The 20612-nt window shown below is 38.2% G+C and overlaps 1 long non-coding RNA gene across 1 annotated transcript in view; it reads right to left on the reverse strand.

Moving 5' to 3' along the window:
• Positions 1-1979: 1979 nt before the first annotated feature.
• LOC110340897 overlaps positions 1980-20612 on the reverse strand; it is a 132627-nt gene continuing 113994 nt past the window's right edge. The window contains exon 6 of the long non-coding RNA XR_005878165.1: positions 1980-2187. This is a non-coding gene — a long non-coding RNA (uncharacterized LOC110340897). The remainder of the gene's footprint in view (positions 2188-20612) is intronic.

Here is a 20612-nt window from a genome sequence, read left to right on the forward strand (position 1 = left end):
TACACTGCTCTCCACCAAACCACAGACTCCAAATGAGTTCCTGTCTCCCTCTCACCTTATATTCCTCTCTAGTGCTGGAATTAAAGGCAGGGGATCCAAAGTTCTGAGATCACCTTTGAGTGAGCTCTCTTTCTCTTAACTGATCAATTTGTGTAGCTCAGAGTGGCCTTGAACTAGCAGAGATCCATTTGCCTCTGTATCCCAAGTGCTGGGGTTAAAGGTGTGTACCACCACTTCCTGACCTCTGTAGCTAGCTAGGGAGGCTAGCTTTGCACTCTGATCTTTAGGCAAGTTTTACTTGTCAAATCATATACAAAATATCACCACAGATACCAGACAATTTGACTTGGCTCAGAACAACATCAATTGTTCCTTATGACTTTAGCAAGCATAATTAACTGCACCATGCTTCACTTTTCAGACTAGTAAAGAGAAAAAATATAACAAAGATTTGCTTTTATTATTTGCAGTAAGGTAGACTAGATGTTACTATACAAATTTATTTTAATCATGCATAATTATTTCTAATGTTAATATTGCACAGAGGTAAAATATAAATTAACTGTATTTTATGTAATTTGCAAAGAGAAAATATTTACAAAGGACATAGAATAGAAGGTAAAAGGTTTGGGTTCCCTGGACACTAATATGTCCTCCAGTATTGAAACAGGACATAGGATACAGCAACGACTTCAAAGATAAATGTGACTGCATATGTATGGATGACAGATTATTCATAATCTATGATCATGGATTCCTGAGATTTTGCAATTAAAACCATTGCACAATACAATAATAAATTAACAAAATAATGTAACCTTCTTAAACTGCATAATTATTTTATAAAAATTCTGCGGTTTTATGTGAATTTGTTATAGTGATTCTCTCTGTTATATGGTTATTTCTTTAAAATAGTAATAGAACATTATTTTGTTTTTTTTAGTACTGTTTTAATACAAAGAAAATATTTAGAGAATGAGTGTTTAGCTCAGTGGTAAAAAGCTTGCCTAGCAAGTAAAAAAACTTGAGGATTCAATCTTTAGCACCAGGAAAGTTTCCTATGTTTCTGAACTGTTTATTTGTATATCTAGAAACAAGCAATAAGAGGCAATTTAGGTATAATATGAGAAGATAATGGTGCCTATGAGTAATGAAGAAAAACTATTAACATGTATTCTATGATTATTATTGTTACATATTTCTTATATTTATATTAAGCTCTATTACATATAAATTATTGGTGAATAATATAAAGGATAAAGCTTCTTAGTTATTAACAAAAACATTATATCTTAGGTTGCTCCTAGTATTACTACTATATTAGTATGTGCGTAATAACTTACTGAGCATAAAGAACCTAAGGTCATATCAGGTTTCCATAGTTGGGAAACAACCCAAGAATACTAAATCATGAGGCTTATTACATGAGCTAAGGTTTTTCTTTTTCTTCAACAGCAAAAGTTATGAAATTCTCATTGATGTATTAACCTGTATTTTATGAAGATAATTAAAACAGCATAGCAATGTAGGAAAACCCACACCATAAAAGTGTTATGAACTCTTGTAAGCCTCTTGAAATGACTTTCCTACATTTTATCAGAGGTCAAGTTAAGATTATATAAAAACTACTACTGTTCAAATATTCAGTTCTTCATTATTTAGGGAGAAATGTAACCCGTGATAAGTAACCTACTAACTCATATGGTAAAAGAGAACAGACAGACACATGGGCAAAGTACAGTGTTGATAAATGCTGGATGCTTGGCTGAGCCAAATCTTCATCCAAGTCATGAATATAAAACTAGGAACTAACCCACGCATATGCAAAGGTGTCAGAAAAAGATACACTTCAAAGAGAAAATTTTCAAATGACACAAATAAGGACTCTTAGAAATTCAGTATCTGTAATCACATTGGCAAGCTTTGAGAGAAATTCATAAAAACTTGATGAGGTCATGTTACAAAACAAGACATTTGGATCATTTCCCATGCTCCTTGGGATATTTATTTAGTGACCTAGTAATGCATTCTGCAGCTATGACTTTGGTGACAATCTGAAAGCTTTGTTGGAACATCTGTCATTGAAAGATCAGTAGACACTAGCCTGGAAAGTGGGCTTCAGTCCAGGATGCTTTCCTCTCATCTTTCACAGCGGAACTCCAGTATGACATCTCTGTGTGGCTCTTCCTGTAGAGATGCAACATGTATCTGTTAATGCAAAAATGGGAGTGTGTGGCAGGACAATGTAATGATTGCATTGAAGTCCACATTGGTGAGCCAATGAGTGGCCACTACAGAGATATAGAGAGAGGCTATATACAGAAGCAGATGTCTCAAAATGGCAGGAGAGACGAAAGAAAGCAAGTCCATCACTGAAAGTCCTGCCATAGCATAGGTGACAACTCATGAACTTTGTGACCTTGCAGCACTCTGCAAAACTTGCTGGCAGCGCCAGAACTCAGTTGGTCAGTCTCTTCCCTACCAGTCCATTAATCTTTCAAGAAAGCTGCAAAGAGGCCTCTGAGAATACTCAAATTTCCTATTTTCTAAAACATGTGACCCCCTTGTTTTTAAAATGAGTTGTATCTCAGGATCGTCACCCTCTCTCCTGGAGGGAATGTTTTAGCCAGGGTGTAATTGTACACGGTAATTGTCTTCAGTTTTTCTGAGTAGCTTCATTTAAGCAGATTCACACCTGTGGTCATCAGTTATGTCTCTACTGGAAATTATTCTTTGCCAGCCCCCAGCCTTGTCACATGTGAAGCCCATCTATGTTATAAGCGTTTTCCATATCAACAATAAAATGCTCCATATTCCTAGAAACAGATGGCCTAGGGTCAGAGAAAGTTTCATTAAGTAAGAAATCAAGAATAAAACTCTCCTTGGCACTTCGCTAATCATCTTGAAAATCACAATTCTTTGTCTCTTTTCAAACCTAAAAGATCAACTGCCTTAAAACTACAAGGTGAAGCAACCTGTGTAGTGGCTCATGCCACTCATGAGGCCAAAGCAGGAGGATTGCTCTAAGTTCCAGACAAGTCTAACTGCTGTATAGTGAGTTTCAGGCCAGCCTGGTTTACAGTGGGAAGCCCTGCCTCAAAAAAAAGAAACAAACAAAACAAAAAACAAACAAATGAAAAAGTACAAGGCTTGTGAAATTACTCAGTTAAATTCAGTTCAGCATTGTAGCAACTTGAACATTTTTTTGCAATTTTAAAAATTAAGTTTACATATTTAAAATGATCTTAGAAATACAATGTGTCAGTCAAATACTAATATAGTTTTTGATATTACATCTCAAGTTTCTGAAAGCCAACTGACTCTAATGAATTACAGCAATTAAATTACAAAATTGCATCAAGCCCAGCACTCTAATGACAAATGATATCCCTTTTACCACTAGCGTGTGTTCTTTGCAGCATCTTTAAAATCTCCACTATAACATATTTTATGCTGTAAGCAGGAAGCTGGATTTTTTGGCTCATCTGTTATTTTAAGCAAACAACAATCTTCACTATTTCTTCCACTGAAGCTAAGAATGACATTCAGAAAACTATAGTTTTATTCACCCTTTGCGATAAAATTTTCTGTTAAGATTGGCATACACTTTTAGTTTTAGGTAGTGATTTGAAAAACTCGATTCCCTTAATGCAAACACCTTCTCCAGCCATGCTTTTCTCAGGTTTCTATTCCCTGTCTTTGATTATATACCCAGAAGAGTATTCTTGTCTCCCCAGATCCACTATGCACTCGGTCATTACACTCACTTACATCTTTGCACTCCTTTGTTCCATGCAGGGTAATATGATGCCTTGACCTCTTCCTTGCAGTCTAGATTGCTAATAGAAAGTCATACAAGAGAACAGAAGGAGGAACGGGGGAGAAATGTCAGAGCATTTTTCCTCAGCTCATCTGTGACTGAAGGTCACAGCTCCTTTTAGAATGGCCTCTTCACACAACACTCCTTTGAATTTCGGTTAACCATTTGCCACCTCTGTGTTCCAAGTTGGAGGTCTACAGTTCTTGGTATCATCAACCCTGGACGACTCCCTTTCCTTTGAGTATTCTCGTCCAGCATGACCACACTCATCTATTCATCTATGTTCATAATTATCTTGAGGATACAATAAATACATTGAATGTGATATCAATTTTTCTTAAGGTGTTAATAAATAAGATCAAATACCAAAAGACAGCACAACTGCCTGGACCTTCACTTAAGTTACCAACAAATAAGATCACATGGCAAAAGATAGCACAACTCCCTGTGAATTAAAATGCCCACCCCCCTTTCAGTTTGCATTTATGTTAGGTGTATAAAAGGGCAAAGGAAAAGGCCAGGATTTCCTATGAGAAGATTATTCTTAGTTTGTTGTTTCCTTGCTCAGTACAAACTTGATGCTATTATTCCATGTCCATGTTGGCCTTCTGCTGAGTCCACTGTCCGAGTATTCATCTGTCAGAGTATTCATGGTGGACTATGGTGAAGGAGGGTATTTGCTAAAAGAAATAAAAATTTAAAAAAAAAGATCTAACTCAGCTACACCTCTCACACAATCTGGATTCGCCAAAGTGCTATTCAGATCATCTGATCCATAAAATTTCTCAATCTCTAAGATGTTTAGCTGAAGTTTTCCCCTAACCAGACCACTCACTTTATTTACAAGGTGTCAAAAAGAGGCACACTCAAACTTTCTATTTGTGACTTACGATAAAACGCCTACCTTGCCTAGTTGTTAATTTTGATGTTTCAGGAAAAGCAGTTGTGTGTCTTGGGGAAAGGCCATCCACACATGTTCGCTCACCCTTGGAAGGGAACCCATGCAAGAATAAAGTAATGATTTCATCAAGGTCTGACTTGGGGACTAATATTTTCATTGCGGTTAATAATAGGTTTGCTGTGACAGTGTTCTCGGTTGTCAACTTAACGATGTCTATAATGAACTATAATTCAGGCATGGAGGAAGGCACACTTGTGATCCAGATCTTGAGGCTAGATTACACATGACTTTAATCCAGACCTTGAGGTGGGAAGACACAACTTTAATCTGGGTCACTCCTCCTACATAAGGACAGGGTAAAAAAGGAAGTGCCTGTTCTTTGCCTGTTTGCACTCATCTTCGGCACATATATTGGAGATGAATTCCTTGGGATTCCAGCATACACGGAAGACCAACTGAGAAATCCAGCTGGGACTCAGCTGGACTTTCCATTTACAATTGGCATATATAACAGTGTGTTCTATGTGTTATTGTCTATTTTTTACTAAAATTGCCCTATTATTTCAATTTAAGTAATTTATTGCCTTGGACGCTTTATTTTTCCTTCTGTCACTCTGTCACCCCTCAGATTTTGCCCTTGGTAGTGTGCTTTCAGAAGGGTTTTCTGAAACAAGTCTACTGAAAGTTTCCACCCTCATCTGAATCTTCCCCCAGAGCACCCATTCTCTCCCTCCATTTTCCTCACCACTTTTCCTTACGTTGTAGTGTCTGATCTTCAGATGCTACCCTTCTCATCTCCATTTACCTATTTCCTCAGTACCTATGATGTATAAAATTCTAAAACATATTTTAAGGGTGAATTTGAGTGAATATTAATGGATAAATCTAGGTTTTTGCTTGAAAACAACTAATAGTGTGAATCCATGCAGACATGTAACTATATCACATCTTAACATGCATTCTTCCATCAAATACAACTGGAATATCTCTTTAAGATTTGCCATTGGATTGTTGACAGCATGTGAAAACACTGATCAAAGGCTATCATTATCTCTAAAACAGCTTAGCCACTTATTGGCTAGATCCAGTGTGGTTTTTAATAAAACCATCATAGCTATTATTACAGTCATTATTAATTCCACTAATTAAAAGTTAACTCATATGTTCAGAATACAAACACAAACGAAGGAATTCCCAACAGAATGAGCCATTGTAGTGCTAGCAAATACCGAAGAAATCAATCAAGAGTGCAGTGTCCTTAAAGATTCGTTGATAAAGGTATAATTAACCCTAATTCCTAATCCCTTTCACAGGAAGGATAATGTTTAATTTGTTGTCTGATCACTTACCAAAGTACCAAACACTTGTGCAGTGATCATTCAGGCATCTCTCTATATGTCCGTTAAGCTTTTTTTATCTTGCCATTATGAATTTCATCTTATCTTCTCAATAGCTTTTCTATAGAGTTAAAAAAATGTGTGCACTTGAAACAACTTTATACCCACAAAGAACTACCCTGCACTGATATGGTAATGTCATCTTTTGTAAGAATACATACATTCAGTTTATGCACAGCTGGTATACAGAATTTTGAGCAAATTGGCTATTATTTAATTAGTAAAACTAAATTTTTCAATATTTGCAAGTCTCGTACTACACATAAAAGTGGAGGTAAAATCAGTAATTGAATAAAGAGAATTATCAGAAACAGAAAATTAAAATGATAGAGGAAAATGTGTAGCTATGAAATAAGAAAAATAATCATGAAAAGAATGAAGTAAGCAATTATATTTGGCATATAAACAAAAATAAGGATAGAAAATTATGAACAAATGTAAGTTGAAACAAGATTGGCTATTAGAGAATCAGAAAAGGAACAGGAAAGTTTGGGAAAAACGATTCAGAGCTAGCCACTCACAACTGTGAACTTAGTGCTTAATATAAGTGAAGTAGGAGGATGGCAAATTTGAAGATAGCCTGGACTACATAGCATGACCTACCGGAGAGAGGAGCAGGGATAGAGATGGAAAGGATGTTCAAGGAATTAGAAAAATTGTACTGCATACTTCTTATCAGAAGCAAGAATCAGGGTTGATAAAAGAAAATGAGAAAGACAGAATTTAAAGAGAAACACAGACTAATAGAAACGGGAAGCAGGGGGTGGAAGACTTGAACAAAGTCTAAAGGAATACTAGGGAAAAGGAGAAATTTTTCACTATAGAATGAGTTAGCATATTTACAGCAGATAACCATCACAAGCTCTAGGTAGATGCCCACATCCCTGGTGTCCACTCTAGTGCAAACAACATAAATCACAGATTCTTCATGAGACTCAAAAGCAATTGTATCAAAGAGACAACTGTTAGAGAGAAAATACTTCCAGCTGCAGTCAGTGGAGGCCATGTAAGAATACTCTGTGTTTCTTATTTCTCATTATTTGGTAGTGTCATATGGGTGCACTTCACAATTTATGCTACTTATCCCAAATTTATGCTTTATTTTTCCCTAGAAACAAAAGTAATGATTTTGAGTGGATGACAATTATCTATCCTAGCAATTATTTCTAGCTTTTCTTTTGGCTGTTATTTGTTTGAATAAATTTTGCTTGATGAGAGTAAATCAGCTATAGTGGATTACATAATGACTTTAACGCTTTCATTTACCTTACAAAGTGTCTCTTCCTCTTTATTCCTTCTTTTTACCAAAAGAGAATGTGATATTTGCATGTACAATGCACACACACACACACACACACACACACACACACACACACACACACATACACACACCATTCAAATTGTCTTTGCTGAGTCAGCATTAACTAAACTAGCATTAACCATTAACTGTGGATCTTTTTTGATGAGAGTAATAATTATCCAAATAGGATACATTACACAATGGTTCTATCAGTTCAAGTCAAGCTTAGTCTGACTTAAGTGGAAATCTATGTTGCACTCTACTTGATTACTGACATATTACTTAACTGTTTTAGGTGTTGGTCATATTGTAACACAACTTTTGATACATGTGTCCAAGGGATAAAGGCAAAAGCATACAAGTATGACAGGGTTCTCCTAGAGGTAGGAAGGGTACAAACAGCATAAGCAATACTTATGAACACAACTGTGTGGATGGGCTTGTAAGAGAATGGGATATTTAACAAATGACAGCTCATAAAAACTATGGTCATGTAGAACATTAGGGAAGTGACTATGGAGATACAGAGATCATGGGAAGTATTAAGGGCCATATTAACATAAAATGTCACAGTAATGAGGCAGATGAGTAACTGAGGATGTGGGAAAACTAGAAATGAAATGGAGTCATTGCCTGTCACACACAAATAGGAGTGATAAATGTATGGTGGTTTGAGTGGGAATTGCCCCATAAGCTAGTATATTGAATTTCAAGGCCCTAGTTGGTGGAATAGCTCTGGGAAGGGATAGGATGTATAACCTCATTGGACAATTTATATAACTACGGATGGACTTTGAGATTTCAAAACCCCACACCAAGTCCAGTCTTGCTTTCTCTATACCTGCTGATTGCTAAGATCTAAGACAGTCATGGACTCAACCTCAGAAACTACTAACTCCAAGAAAAGGTTTCCTTCACATCTTGTGTTGGTCATGGTGTCTTCTTCACAGCAATAGAACAGTAACTAAGACAACATTTAAAGAAAACTCATTTCTTATCCAAATTGGCATAGAAAATTTTGTGGTGTGAATCAATAAGAAATTTAAAAATCTCTAGTTGAAGATGTGCTATTATTTAAATATGCTATTTATTTAAATACATACTAAAATATATATAGTTGTCATTCAACATTTACCTATATAAATATTTTCTTGACTAATGCCTAAAATTCTAAATTATTAAGTAAAGATATATGAACGGATGAAGTTTATCTCATGTTTATAATCAATAGAGAGAGAAAAATGAGAAAGTAGCTCCTTCCATTTTTCTATTACTAGAGTAATTTGGACTCATATTATTTACATATATATTTTATATCATCATCTCTTAATAGTAGATTCACTTTATTACTTCATTTCAAATTACCACTATAAATGATCTCTTAAACTGTGTGTCATATGTTCAGTTTTATTGTTTTGTTGGCTTCTGTTAGTTGCAATGTTATTATTTTTAATTTTCTATACAATATGTAGATGTTATTTTTCTAACTATAGTAAACAACATATCACAGTATATAATTTTGTAGTATCTGTAAATTTTATGGATAGTTTCTCCAATGCAGATGAATTCCTGTTTCTTTATTGAACATCAATTGGATTGTGTTAGTTACACTTAGATGTTAGATAATACAGTGAATTAGTGTTATTCTATAAAACACATTGTTGTATTTTCTCAAGTATAATGGCATGTTTAATGGAAAAGCTCTGTCCTAAACCTGCTTGAAGCTGATAAGTACAGAAACTATTCCCAGGTCTTTGCATTTGGCAATATGTTTTCCTGCATGTTCACAAAGCAACAATATAGTGTGGCTGAGAAGCCACAGTGAACATGGCTGGTCTCTGTATGCTTTGTCCAACTACAAAAGCAAGCAAATTTTCTGTTTGTTTTCAACAATGCAACTCTGTCTCCTGGAAATTATGAATGCTCGTGCATATACTTTCTCTAGTACAACATAAACCCTCACTTGCGCAAGAATTTAAAGTTGAATTACATATCTGAAAGAGTTTTTCATTATAGACTACACCAATTCTTTGCTAAATTTCTTCCACTCTTAGAGCCCATTTCTGGAGTTAGCTATGTGATTACAGAGCTAAGAAGAAAATACATTGCCATCATTCTTTTTGTGCAAAGGAAAACATTTGAGGACAAAGAGCAAACCTGTTTCTCATCTCAAATCCTAGTCTGGATTATGCTGGCTGTAAAGGACAGCTTTTACTTCTTTTATTACTGCTAACAAACGTGTAGCCAGCATAATAGTGGTGCATACAGCAATGAAACACATTGTTTACTTCCAAATATCAGAACATAGGTCTAAGCAGCAATAGCCTAATATTTTCATATGTGTGAGCCTGGCTAGGTGGAATGGTTCCTCAGGTCCTGATCTTCTGGAGTGATTAGTAGTTTTTCTACTCATGCTCTTTTCTGAATGTCTGTGTCATCCATAAAAGTATTATGCTGAAATCTAATCCCTGAAATGACACTACTAGAGGTGATGACTTCAGGAGACTGTGAAAAGATAGTCCTAAAGACTGGTATTCGTACTTGGGAGAAGATTAATATTGATCAACAATCTAAAAGGATCAAGAATCACCTAGTTGAGAAACTTTTGGACTTGCAGGGAAGAAGTGTCTGGAATTCAGTAAATGTAATGGGAACACCAACCCTGAAAGTAGGCTGTACCGTTGTTTGGACCGGCATCATGGACTGAATGAAACAAGAGAAAAGAGATGAACACCAGCGTTCATCACTCGCTGTGTCATCATGACAGACACCATGTGATCAGCTGGCACATGTGCATGCCATGTCTTCTGTGAAGCGACAGACTAGGGCATCCAACTTTGGCAACAATAAACCTTTTAAAGTTGCTTTTGTCAAATCCTGTATCACAACGAGAAAAATAACTACAAGAGCATCTTTCTGACAGGGTTATGAATGGCAGTTGCCTGGGCACTTTCGGCATATGAAGAATTCACATGCACACAAACACACGCACACACACACACACACACACACACACACACACACACACGACTTTTAGACATAAGAAATTTGGCCAGACAAAATAGCAATCCTCTAAGTTTTCCAAATTTAAAATACAAATATCCCACATTTTGAAGAAAAATATTACTGGTCTAGAAAAATCATCTCTTAATGCAATTGTAAAGCCTGTGTAAGAAAATATTGAATCATATTCTAATCTTGGAACAAAGATACATTTTAAGCTTACCATAATTAAGTTAATGTTAATGTGCAAAAACTCCCAAAGAGCTGTTAACCTACAGCAGGAATGAGGCAATTTATACAAAACTGTGGAATGAACTACTAACCTTTTATCTGTGAAGTTACTGATAGCAGCAGCTAGCCTCTGCAACATCCCCAGGGAGCCCGAATTGCTTTTGTTTCCTTCTACTAGTAAGAGACACTCAGCTGTTTCTTAACGTAATCGACTACCATGCTGGATAGAGAAATATCTCTAAATATTCTTTCAGTTTCTGAATACAACTATCCTATTAAAAGAAAAGTAATGACTGAAGATGTTTATGTATATATTCTGAACATATTAGGACATAAATTTGGGTCAAAGCTATCTTTGAACTAATTTCCTTGAAGCCAGACTTCACCTGTGGACCATAATGTCATTTTATTTTTAGTACCAGTCCTAGTGTCCAATCAAAATCAAAGTTTAAACTCTATTCAAACTTCCCTTAGCATGCTGCACAGTAATATAAAATAAAAAATATTTTATAAAGGTTGGAAGATTTTTAATTTACATATTTAGAAGAACTGTAATGTAATGTTCAAGGCATTTGAAAATTAAGTTATAAAGTGAAGATGGAAAGTGAGCCACGCCAAGGATACTGGGAAAGGGGTCGTAAGATACTTTATTTGCGAGAGAGAAGTCACTTACATGAGAAGCCAAGATCCAACCACGATCGCAACACCAAGAGAGTGAGTGCCCCTTTCTCTTCCTTTTCTGTCTTCTACCCAAACATACCTGTGGCCATGCCCAAACAGGCGTGGTCAGTGTCACTGGTGCATGAGATCTCTCCCTACAATAAAGTCTATCCAATATAAATGGTTTATCTGTGGATCTCTGCTTCTGCTTCCGTCAGCTACTGGGTGAAGGCTCTAGGATGGAATTTAAGGCAGTCATCAATCTCATTGTATAGGAACGGCATTTGAGATTTAAATGAGGTTTCTCCCAACTCATTCAAAAGCTTGTAATAAATAGATCAGGTGAGTCCTTCATGAGCTGAAATTCTACTTTATGCTTCATATGGTGTAATTTATCAATATAAGCCAGTGTCCATCAACACCAGAGCATAGCTGTCTCCTCTCTGTTTGACAGTTCAAGAACATACACTCTGGCTTCTGCTTTGTGATACACATGTCTGTTTGTGTCTGTGATATTCCAGGGCCCACCATCCTCACCCTAAGAAATCAGTCTGTCTCTGTGGAGACATTTCTACACTGGCCCTCTCCTCTTCCATCAATTTTAGAATGTCAGATTTAACTTTGAGGGAAAAGATTCATTTCCCACTGTTTTGAGGTTTCTATGTCATTTTTCCTTGGTTAAAAAGATCAAACTGTCATCTTTTTAAAGTGTCTTAATTTCTGCTCATTTATTTGGACAGCACCACTGCTGTGGTGCACTTCAGTCATGGTGCCCATTCTCTTACACCGTGTCACAGCAGTGCCTTGAGGAGTAGGAAATCCTCTCGGCCCTTCTGCTATTATGAGGGAGCAGATGGCACACAAAACAGCAAGCCCAACACTCTGCATTTCCAAAGCTTTTGGATTTTTTCCCACTGTATTATATGAGAGAATGTTGGGTGTCTCAGGCTCTTTGCACGTTGGCAACCATTAAGCAGCAGATTCAGTCAGCAAGGCAAACAAATTATTAAAGCAGATTTAGCATATTAAATGCAGAACCTGTATGTTGTGCAGATATATCTATAAATTTGTTCCAATTCACTGGTACATAATATAGACTTTCAAGAAGCGTCCTTAGAAATGATTCCTGTATACAATCTACAGTCTGTAATAACATGAATTATCCAAGTCTGGGCCCTTTTGTATCAACTCTTCCTTTATTGTTCCCTCCACTACACTAGTGGCAGCTGCTTCCTGCCGGCTGAATTATTTCATCCCTTCTCTATTACTGCTCAGGATTCTCAAAGTCATCTTTAGAGCTTATTTATATGTTAAATTCTTTCTGCTTAACGTGCCTGCTTTACGAGATCTTCGCAGGACCAAGAATGTGTCAGAGAAATATGTGTTTAGCTAGAAAACAGGGCAGGCTAATCTAGAATATGTTAGAAAAGCTGTGATCTTGCTAGTAGTTTATAATACGTATGCATAAAGTTTTCTATAATGATATGAAATTGGATGTCATCCAATTCAACATCCCAAATAATTCCAGTGGAGGTATTGTAGTTTAAAGATGAAAATTTAGGAGTAAGTTTTTATTTTAAGATCTTAATTTCTGCTGATTCATTTTTACTTCAAGTTTCTAATCATCACTTCTCTTTGGATTTGAGTACATGAGGCAAGTCCAATGGCAAGTAGTCTCAGAAAATATATGAACACAAGGATGCTCTATGGCTTCCACCCATCTCCTCTCAGAGCTCCCATAAGGAATGTTCTAGTTCACTCAATAAAAGCATTTCTAGCCAATTCACTTAATTCAAATAAATATATTTTCTATAGTAATGGGAGTATCTTATGACCACTTTCTCACCTGCCTACCTCCTGGATAATATCAATCCCATCATTGTCTTTATTTGTGGTGATAAAAACATTCCACAGCTAGAGAGGAAGACAGTTGCACTCCATTGTGAATATTCTGTCAGGAGCTCAGCTGGAGACACCAGGTGTTGGAGTTTCTGGTTAAGACAAGCCAAAATAAAAGTAATGGCCATGCCTGTTAATTGCTTAGTGGGACAGTTTGAACCAAATTCTAAGCCAGCAGCTCCCAACTGCATTGATGCTGTAATTAGGGTTAGGAGAACCAATAGAGATAAGGAAGTACAGAATGGTCATTTCATTGCCAGTGTAAGACAAAACATAAGAATCTTCCCACCCTGTGAACCAGAGGCCAGGAGAGAGGTAGGAGGATAAGATGCAAGTGGAAAGTCACCCAGTAAAAGGGTACCAAGCCAGAGTGTGGGATGAGATCTGACTTTCCTCCCTTCCTGAAAAATTCTTCCCTGCAGGCCCCATCAGATGACCCCGGAAGAAAAATCTTGTTCTTGAAAATTCAGATAAACATAAGTGCATGGTTGATCAAGGAAGCCTGAATGTTTGACAGCAGCTAACTTCCTCCAAAGCCATCAAGGAAAAAGACAACCTCAATTCTTGCGACTCCACAGGAAAACCTTAGCATGAGCTTCCTGTTGACTGTGAAAACCCACCTGTAGTGTGTTTGCACAGAAGCAAATACTTAACAAACTTCCTCCAAATGGTACCCTTAAAAGAGTTATGGTGGTAACCAAGACTCTCATGAAACACTATAATTCAGACATGAGAATTAAAATAACATATGGCTTATGGATCAAAACAGAGGTTACAGAAGTCAGCTCAAAAGACCTTATTGAGTGAAAACTGAAATGTTAAATTATATGTTTATTTCAAAATATCTTACCTCATTGTATTAATAAATTTTAAGATGTATGAAGAAGGGAGTAGAAAATCAAGCCAGACCACCTCTTTTTTCTCAGCATAGTAACTGATATAGCTAGACAACTTCGTGCACAGGCCAAAAATAAAATAAAGTCCGTAATCCACAATAAGGCAAATATGAACTTGACAAATAACTTTTTATATTGCATTAACTGCCTTTCTGTTGTTGTGCTAAAACACCATAGCAAAAACAACTTAAGGAAGACAGTTCATCTCAGCTCACGGTCCCAGAGAGATGAGATCACCACGCAAAAGCGCCCGGTGAGCAGTGGATGCGGAAGCAAGAGCGAGGACCTGAGAGCCTGCATCTTCAAAATAGTGAGATAGAGCCATGGAAGGCAAGAGGCACTTCTGTCCCAAAGTCCTCCCCCCCCGTTAACATACTTCCTCCTTCAAGCCCCAACTCCTAACCCTGCCCAAACAGCAGCAACTGCTGGGGGAAAAGAGGTTCAAATGCCTGAGTTTATGGTGACAGTTCTCATGGAAACACTACAAATATGTCTTTTATTTTTTTTTCAAGTTTTATCAACTGCAATGCTTTATTTATTAGTCAAAGTACCATTTGATAGAGGAGTATACTAGGTACCTCTGCTCGTGGCTGTGGAGCTAACATGAATTTCTTTTTTTTTATTAATATTTTTTTTATTTTCCATTTTAAATTTAGATAAGAAACAAGGTTGCTTCACAAGTCAGTACGAGGTCCCTCTCCCTTTCCCTCCCCTCCTCCCGTGCCCTCCCCCCATCCCCCCCGTTATCCCCTCATTCCCCCAGGGAGGGTGAGGCCCTCCATGGGGGTGTCCATGGTCTGTCATTTCATATAGGGCAGGGCCTAGACCCTTCCCCAAGAGTTCAGGGTGAGAGTGCACCTCACATTGTTTTATGGGAGTCCAGAGACCGTGTGTACAAATATGTCTTTTATAAAATCCTTCAGAAAACCCCCGCGGGACCTATACTGAAAGTAATTTCCTGGGGTATTTAAGCACGTGTCTAGGTGACAGCTCTCTCTGCTTTGGTCCCACCATCCCCTGCGCCTCACCGTGTCTCTGTCTCCAGCATGAGGCTTCAGCTACTACCAGTTACTACAGTGCACAGCTTTTCTCCACTGTGACACCCCAAACCGATGCTCTTTCTGCCTGACAGACTCCCCCTGTTCTGAACTTGGCCGGCATCACATAATCATCAGTTCCCAGTGCAATGTGAGCTAATTACACAGACGGTCCTTTCTTCCTTGCCCAGATGAAGTGCAATTACTTTTACCTCCGAAGAACCAGTACCATAACTCTCACTAAAGTTGATTTTTCTTGTACAGGTATAGCTTTTCCCACACAAAGAGCAAGCCCCATTGAAGTAGGGATCTGGTTTAACACGTGTGGCCAGTGCCCAGCAATGAAGTAAAATAAAAATTAAATAAAAAACATAACCGTTGTGTATATCAATATTTAGTCATAAAATGGATGTTTGCAAAAATGTCTGCCATGCTTGGGAAATAGTCGTTAATTCAGGACTGAAAAGGAAATCTGTTTGAAAGAACAAGGTAGATTTAAGGAGAGAAGAGGTATTTCAGAAAGAGCCTGAGTGAAAAGGAAAAGAACGTCAGACAGATGAGATGGCCTTTTGCCTGGAGTAGACACTGCAGGAGCAAAATAACAATGAAAGCAAATAGTCTCCTTTCCGAGGGCACAGATGAATTATTAGTGTTTGCACTTGGCAAATGCTTCTGACCTTCCATTCACTGTGACCTTTATGACTTCTGATATTTTCAAGTTGTTCTTCTTGCGTTTGTCTGATTATTTTTTCAGAAATATATTTTTGCTCCTGTCTAAGATATTTCATCATTTTTATCATATTTGGTGGCTACTATCTACTTTGTATATAAAAAATGGGGGATAGTGAGATAGACCAGAGGTTGAGAACACCTATTGCTCTGAAGAGAGTCTGAAGTAGATTCCCAGCTCCCATGACTATGCCTTATAACCTTCATTTGCTTCCCCTCCAAGGGACCCAATAACTGGTCTACGAGGGTACTAGCATTTAGTGCCGTTTATCAGTAGCATATAGAGTTTCCATTTTTGTTTTTGTTTTTTAACCACTGTATCTCTTCTTGGCAAGTAGTATTATTTTATTCACTTTTACTTAAATTTTAGAAATTACAATCAATCACACACTGTTGCATTACAATGACATTTTGCACTTAAGATGCAGGTACAGAAATCAAAATACTAGGGAAAGGACTCTAGTACATGATGTAATGACAGGACCAGGGAAGCCAGGGGCCAGGGGAGTGTCTACCCTTAACAAAGGGCTTTGTTCTGTGTTTATCCAACAGCATAGAAAACATTGTGTGGGGGAAGGAATAGGGTTACTTTTCTACAGAGGCCTTTAGCAGAGACTTGCAAAAGAAGAAGTTATCTAAATGACACAAAATAGCATTCAAAACCATACACAACTTGTATCCAGGAGTTGTTTCCAACATTGTGAGATGTTTGTTTGGTTTAAGGTTGTTTTCAATGCATTGATTGCTTTCAGCAAATATTTGTGGTGAAATATACATGTACACACACACACACACACAATTTCTAGGCCAGAGCACAGGAATGTATATGTTCTTAAGGATTAAAGCTATGTGTGTAACTTAGTTGTTAAACCTTTTAAAATGGGAATCACATAATCCTTTGCCCGCTGCTGTATACTAAAGGCTGTAGTCTCCACAGAGCTTCCAGACTTCAGCACCCAATTGAACACCATTGATTAAACAGCTTCTGGGTTCTTGCTCTCTCCAGAACATAGATGGTTATTATGGGACTAACCATTCATGGTCAACTGTAAGCTATTCTAATAAATCCCCTTTAATAATGTGCATACATTATATTAGTTCTGTTCATCTAGAGAACCCTATCGGAGGCAACTGTACATCATTCTTTTCAAATAATAAATCTTCAATGTTACTAAATTATTTTTAAAAGGGATACTTTATATGTATGACTCATCTTACATTTGTAAGTAGTTTAAAATTATATAATATTTAATTATCAGTTTAAATGATACAGTGATTTTTAACAAATACTGGCATTTCCATCCTTCATTAATGTGCATTAATTATTGTTTTGCCTAAACCCTCTGAGGCTTGAACTTTTTAACCTGAGTTTGAAATTACTGAAAGAAATACCTACTGGCTGGTCTGAAAAGCCACCTCTCCTGTTACCAGAGTCTTACCCTATGCTCTTGTAGTAGTCAGCTTTGAACTGAAATAGCTTAACTCTGCACTACCCGTGGAAAGGAGATGCCAGTTTCTCCTTCTGTGTGGTTCAGGAGTGTCTTATCTATCCTTAAGCCCAACCAACGACTTCTCCTTACCATGGGGAGGGGCATTTGTAGTAGATGGTAGGATTCAGTCTGAATTTTGGGTGTGGAGCGTGGTTCCCAGCAGTTTCTTCTCTCTCAGCTTTTAGTAACAGGAAATTCCATCTTCCTGCAGACAGGTCACAGTCTCATGCTTAGTGTCCTGGCTCACTTCCTGGTCTGGTAATGGATTTCCTTAGGCTAGCTCACAGGAATGCTAAATCTGTCAGGAAGACTACTGTGTCCTCATTTTTCCAGCTGACCAGGACACTGCTCTTACCTCTGGTTAATGGGGTAATGTCCTCCTGTTTATATGTTTCTCTTATTGATTTGATGAATAAAACACTGTTGGCCAATAAAGCAGGAGGATAGATGGGACTAGTGGATGAGGAGAATTCTGGGAAAGGTAGGCAGAGGGAGCCCGCCAGAACAGTTGCCATATAGACCAGAAAGGAGTAGCAGGTCTGAACCTTTCTCCAGTAAGATAAGATCACGTGGAGATATATAGATTAATAGAACTGGTTTAATAATTAAGACAGAGTTAGCCAATAAGAAGTCGTAGTCATTGGTCAACAGTTTCATAACTAATATACCATCGTTTATTTAGGGCTGAGAAAGGTGTCAGGACCAGGCAGAACAAGAACCTCTGCAACATCTGGACCTGCAGCTTTTTAAAAAGTTGGTCTTGGGAGCTTGGTGCTTGTTGACAGCGCTTTGGTTTCGAACTCTATGAATGGTCTGCAATTGCTATACTTGCTCAGCTCTGTCTTCCGCCTGACCAGCCACACTGCATGTCCAGTAGAAAAGATCACCAAGATGAAACATTTGCCAGAGGACATTCCACCTGGAACAAGATGCCTTCCACAGCCGCATGGCCAGCCTGTAAAAAGGTGGTGGGCAGATGCCCCAGAACTCTCATCCTGCTCTGCACTTGATCAGCTTGGTGTGTGCGTTCTGAGACGCTCTGTCCTGTCCACTGCTGCAGTCCTTCCTATCCCTGTGGGGTGGACAGAACTTGCCTCCAGCCTCCCATTTAGGCCCTGCTACGTTGTCCCCTCTGCCACCCTTCAGCAATTGACAGCCAGTTCTGCGAAATTCCATGGCCAGTTTTTGTTTCTCAACTGTCCTTCCAAACCAACAGGAGTTTGGAAGCAGGGGAAAAGCATCAAATTCCCACCAATAGCTGCTGTTATGAGGAGGAAAAAAAGACCTGTATATACTCGCCCACAAAAAGAAAACAAAGTTAGAGTTCAAATATGCTAGATCCTATTGACAGAGTAGGATGGCGGCGGCAGCAGTAACTGGCGAGACACACTCATTGGCCAGAAACGGGTTGAGGACACTGAATTTTGCTCAGACCAATTTGTATCAGGGACACTTGCCAGAAGGTGTCCCCTACTCTGAGGTCTGAGCACAGTAAATCCTCGTTGGAAATGCCGGCACAGATCTGCCTAGAGCAGTGTCTCAACTGATTCCAGATCCAGGCAAGCTGACAATCAAGATTAATTATCATAAGTGTTCTGTTCAAATTATGAAATGAAATGGATCTAAAATTACCAGATGTTCAGTAATTCTGTTGTTTCCAGAGAAGAGTCATCTAATATTTTTTATTCTAGTGCACAACTGACGGTTACATGGTTGTCAATCTTTTATGTTATCTAATACCATTCTAAATTTATAAGGAAAATATGGAAAGAATTTGGTACTTGAAACACGTTCAAGAAACCAGGCAGTGTCCCTCCTCTTTTGCTCATAAAAATGTGAAAGCATAGCACAGCTTTTTTTTCTTGTTTTAAATGTTTAAATTTTTTCTTCAATAATTTCATACTAGCATACCATATAATGAAATACGAGCTTAATCTCTAATTGCCTACCCCTAGAACACCCAAACATGTCCTCTCCTCCAAACCTCAAGTTTTTTAATCTGAATCTCTTAGAGGAGAAAGTGGAAGTACCCTTGAACAAATTGGTACAGGAAACTGCTTCCTGAACATAACACCAGTAGCACAGACACTGAGATCGACAATTAATACATAATTACTAATCTAATTAGTACTGTCTATATGTGTGTGAGTGTGGAGTCACATATTGGAGCATGAGCCGTCTACCAGGTCCCACATCCCTGAAGGATGAATTCTTCCTCATCCTCCAGATCTTACATTCTCCCTGCTTCCTCTTCCACATTGTCCCTTGACCTTTGCTTGGGACTGGGGCATTTTATAAAGATGATTCATTAGGAGTGAACACTCACAGTCATGTCCCTACCACACCCTACCAGCAACCTGCCCAACACCTCCTCAATTCCCCAGGGAGGATGAGGCCCTCCATGGGGGTGTCCATAGTCTGTCATTTCATCCAGGGCAGGGCCTAGACCCTCCTCCAAGAGTCCAGGGTGAGTGCATCTCTCATTTTGGGATGGGCACCCAAAGTCCATTTGTATGCCAGGGATATATACTGATCTACTACCCAAGGCCCCATAGATTGCCTAGGCCTCCTCACTGACACCCACATTCAGAGAGGTGTTGATCAGTCCCATGCTGGATTCCCAGACATAAGTCTGAGATTCAATAGCTAACCCTTTGAGGTCAGCTGTTTCTGGGTGTTAAACCAGCCCAACCTTAAGCCCTTTGCTCATAGTCCTCCCTCTCTGTCACTGGGTTCCTTGAGTTCAGCTCAGTATTTAGCTTTGGGAGTCTGCCTCTGCTTCCATCAGCCATTGGATGAAGGTTCTGTTGCCCAGACTCTCTGCCCATGGGATTGTAGGCTGGCAGTCCCAAGATCTACATCTAAAATCCATATATGAGAGAGTACATACCATGTTTGTCTTTTTGTGACTGAGTTACCTCACTCAGGATGGTTTCTTCTAGTGCCATCCATTTGCCTGCAAATTTCAGGATTCCATTTTTTTCTGCTGAAGAGTATTCCATTGTGTAAATGTACCACATTTTCTTTATCTACTCTTCAGTTGAGGGGCATCTTAGGTGCTTTCAAGTTCTGGCTATTACAAATAATGCTGCTGTGAGCACAGTGGAACATATGTCCTTGTTGTATGAATGTGCATCTTTTGGATATATGCCTAAGAGTGGAATTACTGGGTCTTGAAGTAGGTTTATTCCCATTTTTCTGAGGAATCTCCATACTGATTTCCAAAATGGTTGTACGAGTTGGCACTCC

This window comes from Mesocricetus auratus, unplaced genomic scaffold, assembly GCF_017639785.1.
Source record: "Mesocricetus auratus isolate SY011 unplaced genomic scaffold, BCM_Maur_2.0 Super-Scaffold_2245, whole genome shotgun sequence".
NCBI lineage: Eukaryota > Metazoa > Chordata > Mammalia > Rodentia > Cricetidae > Mesocricetus > Mesocricetus auratus.